Here is an 11652-nt window from a genome sequence, read left to right as displayed (position 1 = left end):
AGGCTTTCATATCTCGGAACGCTTCCTCGCACTCCTCCGTCCATACGAACCCGTCGGTCTTTTTCAGTGCCTTGAAGAACGGTTGGCACCTATCAGTGGCTTTAGAAACGAATCGCGTCAGGGCGGCGATCCTTCCCGTCAAGCTTTGAACTTCTTTGACCTTTTGTGGCGACCTCATCTCTAAGATCGCCTTAATCTTCTCAGGATTGGCCTCGATCCCGCGGCGGCTCACCATGTAGCCCAGAAACTTTCCAGACTCGACCCCGAAAGCGCACTTGTTGGGGTTAAGCTTCATCTTGTAGCGCCGCAGGATCGTGAACATTTCCCTAAGGTCTCGAACGTGGTCGTGGGCTTTGAGGCTTTTGACAAGCATGTCATCCACGTAGACCTCCATAGTTTTTCCAATTTGATTGGCGAACATGCGGTTCACCAGCCTCTGATACGTTGCTCCCGCGTTTTTTAGGCCAAAGGGCATGACCTTGTAACAGTAAAGTCCGCGGTTCGTAACAAAGGTGGTTTTAATTTGATCCGGCTCGTGCATGCGGATCTGGTTGTAGCCTGAGTAGGTGTCCATGAAGCTTAGCAGTTCGTGGCCCGCAGTGGCGTCCACGAGCTGCTCGATCCTCGGGAGAGGGAAGCTGTCTTTCGGGCAGGCTTTGTTGAGATCTTTGTAGTCGATACAGATCCGCCACTTCCCGTTTGGCTTCTTGACCATTACCACATTGGACACCCACTTGGGGTGCTCCGCCTCCCTGATGAAGTCAGCGGCGAGAAGTTTGTCAACTTCTTCACCAATGGCTTGGTACCTCTCCCCACTGAACGCTCATCGCGGTTGAACGCGCTCGGCCACTCTCTTGTCGTCGTTGAGACGATGAACCATGATCTCGGGGTCGATCCCCGGCATGTCGACGTGTGTCCACGCAAACACATCTTTGTGCTCTCGGAGGAAAGCGGCGAGCTCGATTCGGGTCTCAGATGGGAGTTGGGCGCCTACCTTGACCACTTGGTCAGGTTTGGCGTCGTCCAACACGACGGGAACGAGGTCGTCCGGTGTCTCCACCTTTCGACGCTCGACTTCGTCCCTTTGGTCTAGCTCTCCGAAGGTGCCTCCTTCCTCTAACTTGCACGGGAATTTGTCTCCGATTTGGAAGACGGTGCTCACCACCTTCAAATTCCCTTTTCCGTCCACGCCCTGGATGTAGCACATCCTCGGCATGGATTGGTCTCCCAACATCACGGCGATCCCTTTATCGGTCGGGAACTTCATCATCAGATGGTACGTGGACGTTATGGCTTTCAACCGATTGAGAGTCGGGCGGCCGACGATGATGTTGTAAGCCGAGGGCTGATCCACCACCAGGAACGACACGATGTGGGTAACGTCGAGCCCCCCCGGCGTACCGAAGGTAACCGGGAGGTCGATAGTTCCCTCCGTCATAACCCTCTCCCCAGAGAAGCCGAAGAGCGGGGTTGAGATCGGGGTCGGTCTTACCCCGGATAGCTTCATCCTGTCCAACGCAGATTTGAAGATTATGTCGGCGGAGCTCCCATTGTCGATCAGGATTCTCCGGACGAGGTTGTTGGCGACCGGGGCCAAGACGACTATCGCGTCGTTGTGTGGATGGAGAACTCGTGTTGCTTCTTGTCCGGTGAAGAACATGGACTCGAAGGGGGCCGGAGGAGGGACCTCGTACGTGTGGTTGATGTAGTGCGCTATTTTCCATTGGGAAACTTCGCGCACGTACTTCTTCCTTTGCGTAGCTGAGTCTCCGAACTCCGGGCCACCCAAGATTGCACCCACGACGTGAAGTTGCGAGCTCTCCGGCTCTTCGTTCGTCGCGCGGTCCGTGACAGTCACCGTCGCCGGGCCTTTCTTCCCTTGCCGCGGGCGACCTCCGTGCGCCGCGGCCGTCCCGATAGTTCTCAGGACGTACTCTTTCAGCTTCCCATCTTGAATCAGGGCCTCAATCTGACGCTTGAGTTGATAGCATTCGGATGTCAGGTGCCCGTGACCTTGATGGTAGTCACAGTACTTGCTTTGATCCCTCTTGGCGGGATCCTTCGTGAGCGGGGTCGGGCTCCCCAACTTGTCACGGTGCAGAGCTAGGATTTGCTCCGGCGGAGTGTTCACAGGAGTGAATGGCGAGAACCTCCGGAAGCTGTCGACATGCGACGGCTTCGGCCCGGGGAGGGAGCGGCCGTTAGGGGCCTGGCTTCCCTTATTCCTCCTCTTTCGGGGGTCGGGACGATCTTCCTCTCGATCGTCGCGGCGGCGACTCCCCTGTCCTCCTGACTTTCGACCATCTCGGCCATCGAGATAGTCCTCGACTCCCATGTATGTGCGGGCTCTTGTCATCAGCTCCGCCATGTCACGCGGGACTTGGCCAACAATAGACTTGAGGAAGTCGCTCATGCGCACTCCCTCGGTGATCGCCGTGATGGCGACCCTGTCGTCGAACCCTTCGACCTTGTGAGACTCCTCGGTGAAGCGAACGAGGTATTGTCTCAACGTCTCGTCTCTTCCTTGTCGGATAGAGAGGAGGTGGGTCTTTGGCTTCTTTTGTGCCACGAGGGTGGCGAATCGGGCGAGGAAAGCCTCTCGCAAGGCCCGGAAAGACGGGATGCTTCCCGGCCTCAAGCTTCGGAACCACTCAAATCCCGAGCCTGTGAGGGTCAGGCTGAAGGCTTGGCAGAGGGTGGCGTCCGCCTGCCCCTGCATAGTCATCCACGTCTCATAGTGTTGGACGTGGAAGTGGGGGTCCGTACGTCCATCGTAGGGGGGAATGGACGGTAACTTGAAGTTCCCCACGCATGGTTGCGCGAGGATTTGCGCGGCGAAGGGAGAGTATGACTCCTCGATCCCTCCGTACGGCCTTTGCCTCCCCGACTCCCTCATTTCGATGATTTGATTCTGGAGGCTTTGAATCATCGTGACCATGTCGAGCCCGGTAGCGGGGCCGACCGTCGGGGCCACGGGAGTCACCGGTTGGCGTTCGTTTGACGCTTGGTCCACGACATTGGCCTGCGGCCGGCCGAGAGTTGCGGCGGGTAGCGCGTCCCTTCGAGAGTTTAGCCTTTGGCGGAGATCCTCCCCTCGGGAGTTTCTCTGCGCCGTCAAGCGCTCTCTAAGGTCCGCACTCGGCGCGGGGCGAGGTGAGGTCGCCCTTGGTCGGGCCGTCCGGCGAGCGCTTCGGCTGTCGGCCCCATCATCTACCAGAGTCGTTCTCTCCTCGGCGAGGGGCCGTGTCCGGCCACCTCTTGAAACCGAGGGGGCGAGTCCCCGGGAATGTGACCGTGCCTGCTGCCGCGCTAGGTGCGACGGTTAGGCCAAAGCGTCGTTGGGCCTCTCGGGCCGCGAAGGGGCGAGGCTAGGCGTTGCCTCGTTGGTCCTCGACTCCCCCACATATTCGGAGTCGGAGTAGTCTTTGGCGGACCTATCTTCAACGTCATAGCCGAGGAGGTCGGCTATGAGCGAACCGTCGACGCCGGGGCGGTCAAGGAGCTCCGCAAGCCGCCGGGCCGTGTCCTCTCGGAGCACGGCCTCGGGGTCAACCATCGGGTCTTGGGGCTGGCTCTCGCTATCGCGAGGTTGCCCTTCAAGACGATGTGCGAGGCGTCGAAGACCGTACCTCGAGCTCGTCGCTCGGGTACCCGCGGAGGTAGTGGGAATGTGACTCATCTCTCGAGAGTCGTGAGAACAAAGGGAGAAAACTGGTAGAGGGAATGCGTCGTCAAGGTCGACAGATCCCCTCCTTCTAGCGCCAAAATGTTGTCGCAGTTTTTCGGACAACGATTTAGGAGTCGTAGACGGTTAGACCCAAGGCCGGACCAAGTGGTCTCGTCTCGACTCGAGCGTGTTAGGCTTGGTGTCCCAAGCCGTCCCTTAGCTGTAGATGATCTCTATCTCGTCCAAACACCTGAAACGTGAAGAGAAAGGTGTGAACTACAAAGGGGAAACAGAGGGGTTGCCTCTGTTTACCTCTCCGACGCTCAACATTAGTAGGATTGAGGTGGTTTGTAGAGGGTTTAGTGTTTAGAGGTCGAGACTTGAGAGAAACGAGCGAGGTACGAGTTCGACAGCGTTTCAGCACTCAAATTCGGATTACCTGGGTCGAGGGAGAGACCCTCATATTTATAGGCGGCCAAGAGGTGTTTGAGGAACCCCTTGGCCGAGGGCCGGCCTTGGAGGGCCGGCCTTGGAGCGCCGGCCGTGGAGGGCCAGCCTTGGAGCACCGGCCGTGGAGGGCCGGCCTTGGAGCGCCGGCCGTGGAGGGCCGGCCTTGGAGCGCCGGCCGTGGAGAGCCGGTCCTGGAGCGCCGGTCTTGGAGGGCCGGCCTTGGAGCGCCGGCCGTGGAGGGCCGGCCTTGGAGGGCCGGCCGTGGAGGGCCGGCCTTGGTGGGCCGGCCGTGGAGGGCCGGCCTTGGAGCGCCGGCCGTGGAGGGCCGGCCGTGGAGAGCCGGCCACGGCGAGTGCCGGCCCCGGACGAGCGCCGGGCTCAGGACGGCCGCCAGCGTGGCCGTCGTCGATCTACCGGACCGAGACGGACCGGTAACAATCGACACGTAGAGGAGGATCCAAGCGGATAGGAGACGTAGCTCGACGTGGGCGAGGCAGACGCGTTTGCGTCCGTCGCTCTAGCCCCGGAGCAAAGGGGACATGCGTGGGCAAGCGGGGCACGCATTTGTGTAGAGACGGCCCGGCGTGTTGCCGCTTGTTGATCTTTTGGTGAAGTCACGCCCCAAGTCTTTCTTCAATGGAGTTTTGTTTTGACGATATCATCATCCCGGAGTTTATGGGACTTGACGGTGACTAGCAGGGCGAAGATTGTGTAATCGTGACCTGTTAGGGGAAGATCATGGTGTCCATCTCGGCCAGCTTGGAAGGCGACCGCACTTTTGCGTTTTGCAAAGGCGTGCTCATTTCGAGGTCTCGAAGACGGAGGTTGATGTTGCAGGCTGATACTTCGAGAAGACGGAGTGGCACCTGGTGAAAGGCTCTGCCGCACCGGAGTGCTTCGACTGCTCGGGGATCAACGCTAAAAGTTTGACCACGCACTGAGCATAAGTCGGTCTCACGGGGCATCCGCCATTCCAGCTCTGGTGATGCTTCCCCATCTGCATTCGGAAGATCAGCCCTTATTCCCCAGACGTGAGTGCGAGTCTCTGTTATAGATGCGAAGGGACATCGTAACGAGTAGTGATGTAGACTTCTCATGTCATGGCGTTTTTGACGCTCAGAGGGCATGTTTTTCTTTTTTTATCTTTTTGCTTTATTTTGCAATTGTCTTGCTTTGGCTAGCCTGTTCTTCAAATCGTTTCAGGTGCTTGTTCGAGGAGCGGGACTCGACTCGAGGAGAACGACTCAAGGCTTGACTCGAGGAGCGACTCGAGGCTCGAGTCGAAGAGCATAAGTCAAGGCTCAACTCGAGGAGAACAACTCGAGGCTCGACTCGAGTTGGACAACTCGAGGCTCGACGAGGAGGATGACTCGAGGCTCGAGTCGAGGAGGACGACTCGAGGCTCGACTTGAGGAGAACGACTCGAGGCTCGATCCGAGGAGAACGACTCAAGGCTCGACTCGAGGAGCGACTCGAGGAGCACGACTCACAGCTCTACTCGAGGAGAACAACTCGAGGCTCGACTCGGGGAGGACGACTCGAGGCTCGACTCGAGGAGGATGACTCGGCTCGAGGAGCAAGGCTCGACTCGAGGAGAGTGACTCGACTCGAGGAGGAAGGCTAAACTCGAGGAGAATGTCTCGACTCGAGGAGCGAAGCTCGACTCGAGGAGAATGACTCGACTCGAGGAGCAAGGCTCGGCTCGAGGAGAATGACTCGACTCGAGGAGCGAGGCTCAGCTCGAGGAGAATGGCTCGACTCGAGGAGCAAGGCTCGACTCGAGGAGAATGACTTGACTCGAGGAGCAAAGCTCGACTCGAGGAGAACGACTCGACTCGGGGAGCGAGGCTCGACTCGAGGAAAATAACTCGACTCGAGGAACGAGGCTCGACTCAAGGAGGATGACTCGGCTCGATGAGCGAAGCTCGAATCGAGGAAGATGACTCGACTCGAGGAACAAGGCTCGACTCCAGGAAAATTACTCCACTCGAGGAACGAGGCTCGACTCGAGCAGAATGACTCGATTCGAGAAGCGAAGCTCGACTCGAGGAGGATGACTCGGCTCGAGGAGCGAAGCTCGACTCGAGGAAGATGACTCGACTCGAGGAACGAGGCTCGACCCGAGGAAAATGACTCGACTCGAGGAACGAGGCTCGACTCAAGGAGGATGACTCGGCTCGATGAGCGAAGCTCGAGTCGAGGAGAATGACTTGACTCAAGGAGCGAAGCTCGACTCGAGGAGGATGACTCGGCTCAAGGAGCGAAGCTCGACTCGAGGAGAATGACTCGACTCGAGGAGCGAGGCTAGACTCGAGGAGGATGACTTGTCTCGAGGAGCAAAGGTCGACTCGAGGAGAATGATTCGACTCAAGGAACGAGGCTCGACTCGAGGAGGATTACTTGGCTCGAGGGGCGAAGCTCGACTCGAGGAGAAGGAGTCATCTCGAGGAGCAAGGTTCAACTCGAGGAGATTTTACACGACCTCATTCGTTGCCTGGGACTCTTTCAGGAGGAGCTTGCTCGAGCGAAGTCTCGGGTAGCTCAGGCCGAGCAAAGTTCTTGCTCAGAGGGGAAGTTCGCGAGTCTTTACGGGCAGCTTCCATTAGCGTGGAATGAGGAGTCTCCCAATGCGAGTGTGATCGTGCTCAGTTGGCGGTGACGAAGATGGCATGAACTGCGCCTCGTACGGCGGTTCAGGTGCGTTGCGATTTAGTCATCATATGCAACGCCTCGTGGCGACTCAGAGCGCGTTGTGAGAGACGGTTCTATGCGTCGTTTAGGTGTCTTAGGCACGTCGCAAGGGATGGCCAAGATACACCATGCAGGCTTCTTAGGTGTGCCGTATAGGCGTTTTAGATGTTCCATGTAGGCATCTTGGTTGCGCCATGTAGGCGTCTTACGTTGCGCCATGTAGGCGTCTTAGGTTGCGCCATGTAGGCGTCTTAGGTTGCGCCATGTAGGCGTCTTACGTTGCGCCATGTAGGCGTCTTAGTTGCGCCATGTAGGCGTCTTAGGTTGTGCCATGTAGGCGTCTTACGTTGCGCCATGTAGGCGTCTTAGGTTGCGCCATGTAGGCGTCTTAGGTTGCGCCATGTAGGCGTCTTATGTTGCGCCATGTAGGCATCTTAAGTGCGCCATGTAGGCGTCTTAGGCGCGTCGCGAGGGACGACTTTAGCCTGCATCTCAGGGACGTCTTATGGCGCGCCGCGGAGTCGTCTTAGCTTGCATCTCTGGGATGGCTTATGGCGCGCCGTGGAGGCGTCTTAGCCTGCATCTCTGGGATGGCTTATGGCGCGCCGCGGAGGCGCCTTAGCCTGCATCTCTGGGATGGCTTATGGCACGCCGCGGAGGCGTCTTATCCTGCATCTCTGGGATGGCTTATGGCGCGCCGCGGAGGCGTGTTGAGCCTGCATCTCTGGGATGTCTTATGGCGCGCCGCGGAGGCGTCGTTAGCCTGCATCTCAGGGATGTCTTATGGCGCACCGCGCAGGCGCCTTGGCCTGCATCTCTGGGATGGCTTATGGCGCGCCGCGGAGGCATCTTAGCCTGCATCTCGTGGATGTCTTACGGTGCGCCGCGAAGGCGTCTTAGTTGAACGCTCGTTCCCGTTTGTGTTCGGGTGTTTTGTTTTGGTGGAGCGTTCTTTCTTTTTGTGGAGCGTACTTTTTTGAGGGTTTTGAGTGTACTTGCCGTTGCCTATGTCACTAGCCCCCCGAGTTTTTGGGTTTATAAATGTTATCGAAAAACTTTGATAAAGCGGATCTTGAAAGAAAAACCTCGAACTTTATTAATATTGCAAAAATTTGAAATCCTAAAACATTGGCTCGTAGGCCTTATTGAACGTTGGAAAGTAAAGAAATAAAATGGGGGGAAGCGCTGGCTACTGGTAGTACTTTCTCAAGTGTTCCGCATTCCACAGGCGACAGATCGGTGTCCGTGTATTTGTGTCTCGTCATGTATGACTTGGCAGACTTTGTGGGGTCCCTCCCTGTTAGGGATGAAGACGCCGGCGCCTTGCACTTGAGTGTCCTGCAGAGGTCTTTGTGGATTTCGCGGAGGACCTTGGTCGACTCGACGCTATCTCTGAATTGGGAGATCGTGTTAACCGTCGTTCTAGCGGTATTTCCATCGATTCCTTGGATGTAGCATACTCTGGCTTGGGATTGGTCTCCAGCCATGATGCCGATTCTGCCCTCGGTGGGGAACTTCACCAGTAGGTGGTATGTTGAAGTAATGGCCCTTAGTCGGTTCAGCGTGGGTCGCCCAATGATGACACTATACGGCGACTCCTGATCAACCACTAGGAATGGGACCATGTGAATGACTTCAATGCCCCCGGGAGTTCCGAAAGTGACCGGAAGATCGATGATGCCTTCGGTCATGACTCTCTCCCCAGTGAACCCGAATAGAGGCGTTTGGGTCGGTGTTGGGCGTAGCCCCCCGAGCTTCATGTGCTCTAAGGTGGACTTGAAAACTATGTCGGCAGCATTGTCGTTGTCGATGAGAACTCTTTTCACCAAGTTATTAGCTACTTGGGCTTTGAGCACTATTGCGTCATTGTGCGGATGCACAACTCGCTTGGCCTCTTCGTTGGTGAAGTACATCGTCTCGTGAGGCACGGACGGAGGTTCTTCATATGTGAGGTTGACGTGCATAGCAGCGTCTTCTTGAGCCACGGCCCTTAGGAATCTTTTCCGTTGTCGGGCTGAATCTCCATCTTGTGGGCCACCTAGTATGGTGGTTACAATGTGGAGTTGTGGATTGGCATTGGCAGTAGCCGTGGTTCGGTCGGCAGAAGCGGCTGTTCCTCCTCCCTTGCCAGACTGTGGTCTGTTCGAGGTGGGGCCCGTAGCGCTACTCATGCGTAACACGAACTCTTTTAGCTCACCCCGTTGGATCAATGCCTCATCTGCCTTTTAAAACTGTAGCATTCGGAGGTCAAGTGACCGTATTCCTTATGGAACTCACAATATTTAGATCTATCGCGAGTCGCGGGATCTTTGCTTATTGGAGCCGGGGGAGTGAACTTGTCACGTGCCAAAGCCAGGATCCGCTCTGGCGGCGTATTCAGCAGCGTGAACGACGAGTGAACTTGTCTGCGACGGCGCGCTCTCCGCCTGCCCTGACTCTCTGTAACATTCTCCCTTTGACCTAGTCAGTCGAGGGCCGAACGTCGGTGTTGTCGGCCCGTCTAGGGCCGACGAGGAAATGGCCAAGTCAATGGCTCACTCGGCCATGGGGCAGGGCTCACTCGGCCAAGACAATGGCTCACTCGGCCATGGGGCAGTTCACTCGACCAATGGCCGAGTGAACCCTCCAGCCACCAAGGCAGTTCACTCGGCCATTTGCCGAGTGAAACTTCCGGCAGTTCACTCGGCCAATGGCCGAGTAAACCCTCCAGCCACCAAGGCAGTTCACTCGGCCATTGGCCGAGTGAACCTTCCAGCAGTTCACTCGGCCAATGGCCGAGTGAACCCTCCAGCCGCCAAGGCAGTTCACTCGGCCATTGGCCGAGTGAACCTTCCAGCAGTTCACTTGGCCAATGGCCGAGTGAACCTTCCAGCTGCCCCTGCAGTTCACTCGGCCATTGGCCAAGTGAACCTTCCAGCAGTTCACTCGGCCAATGGCCGAGTGAACCTCAGCCGGCCCAAGCTTTTTCACTCGGCCAATGGCCGAGTGAACCTCACCACCATGTTCACTCGGCCATTGGCCGACCCAGCCACTCAATGGCCGAACCAAGCAAGTTCACTCGGCCAAGGGGTCTTCAAACCACCCCTTGGCTGCCTATAAATAGAGGGGCCGCTCGCCTACTCTAGGTAATCCATTCTTGAGTACTGAAACGCTGTCGAACTCGTACCTCGCTCGTTTCTCTCAAGTCTCGGCCTCTAAACACCCCTAAAACCTCTATACTCCACCTCAATCTCACTAATGTTGAGCGTCGGAGAGGTAAACAGGGGCACCCCCCCATTTTCCCCTTTGTAGTTCACAATCTCTTGTTTGCTTTTCAGGTATCAAGACGAGGTGAGCTTCACCCACAGCTAAGGGACGACTTGGGATACCAAGTCCGACACGCTCGAGTCGAGACGAGACCACTTGGTCTGGCCTTGGGTCTAACCGTCTTTGGCTCCTAAATAGTTGTCCGAAAAACAGCGACAACATTTTGGCGCTAGAAGGAGGGGATCTCTCGACCTTGGCAACACATCCCCTCTACCAGTCTTCTTCTCACTTCTACGACTCTCGAGAGATGAGTCGTAGCCCCGCCACCTCCGTGGGCGCCCGAGCGACTACCTCAAGGCGCGACCTCCAAAGCTCTGCGCACCGTCTCGAAGGGCAACCTCGTGATAACGAGAGCCAGCCCCGAGACCCGGCGAATGACCCCGAGGCCGCAGTCCGAGAGGACACGGCTCGAAGGCTCACCGAGCTCCTAGAGCGCCCCGGCGTCACCGGCGCGCTCATCGCCGACCTCCTCGACTCCAACAACGTCGATGACATCAACTACGAGACCAACCTCGACCACGCTATTCACGAAAGTGGACACACGCGCACGCCTCCAAGGGGACACCCTCGGGCGGCCGCGTCGAAACGTCAACTTTCTGATGAGCACGCGCACGCGCCCTCGAGAGGACACCCTCGGGCGACCACGTCAAGGCTCCAAAGCTCACGCAATACCCGAGAACGCTCAGTCTCGAGGTCCCGAAAGGGACGCTCCAAACTCTCCATCCGCGTCCAAAACCCTCGTGAAGATGACAACGTCGATGGTCGCGGCCTCCGTCAAGGGCGTCGCCTGAATGGCGCGCCCTTAACAAGGGTGATAGGGACAGCCTCCGGAGACTTGAGAGACCGCCTCAGTTCTCACAGAGAGCATCACGAGTTCGACTTGAGAGAAAAACTCGACGCTCAACGCGAGCCCGCGATCGCCTTGGGGCAGCGACCGCCCAACATTGATCGAGCACCTAACCAGAAGCGCGCGGCCGCGCTTGGGATACCGGGCGTTGATCCCGGGCCACGAAGGAAAAGGCGCCGGAAGGGTCAACTCCCTAATGACCACCCTTCTCCGGCCCCCAAGCGATCCTTCGTCCCGCTCAACACAACGCCCGACCGGATCCTGAGCTTACGCCGCGATGAGCTGGGAAGCCCCGCCCCACTCACAAAGGACCCCGCGAAGCGAGATCGAAGTAGGTTCTGCGAATACCACAAAGATCACGGGCACGTGACGATCGAATGCAAGCAGCTTAAGAAACGAATTGATTCCCTAATTCGAGGTGGGAACCTCAGGGAATTCATCGCATCTGCTAGCAAGCCATGATTGTCGCGACTTCGACATTTAAATTCACGCCCGAACTCGATCGGCTTCGTGGTCACTTTCATTTCGAAATTGTAATTTTCTTTCTTCTCAAAAGAAGGACAAGTGCCATGACTACCTGTAACAACCCCCTTTATTGCAATAAAGAGTTATTCTACACATGACAACTTTTTGACACGCACTTCGTGGTCACGCACTATCGTCTCACAAACGCAAGAAACTCGGGGGGCTA

This window comes from Urtica dioica, chromosome 6, assembly GCF_054948205.1.
Source record: "Urtica dioica subsp. dioica isolate 48M chromosome 6, U.dioica_male_clone48M_v1_H2, whole genome shotgun sequence".
NCBI lineage: Eukaryota > Viridiplantae > Streptophyta > Magnoliopsida > Rosales > Urticaceae > Urtica > Urtica dioica.
This window is presented reverse-complemented; position numbering follows the sequence as displayed.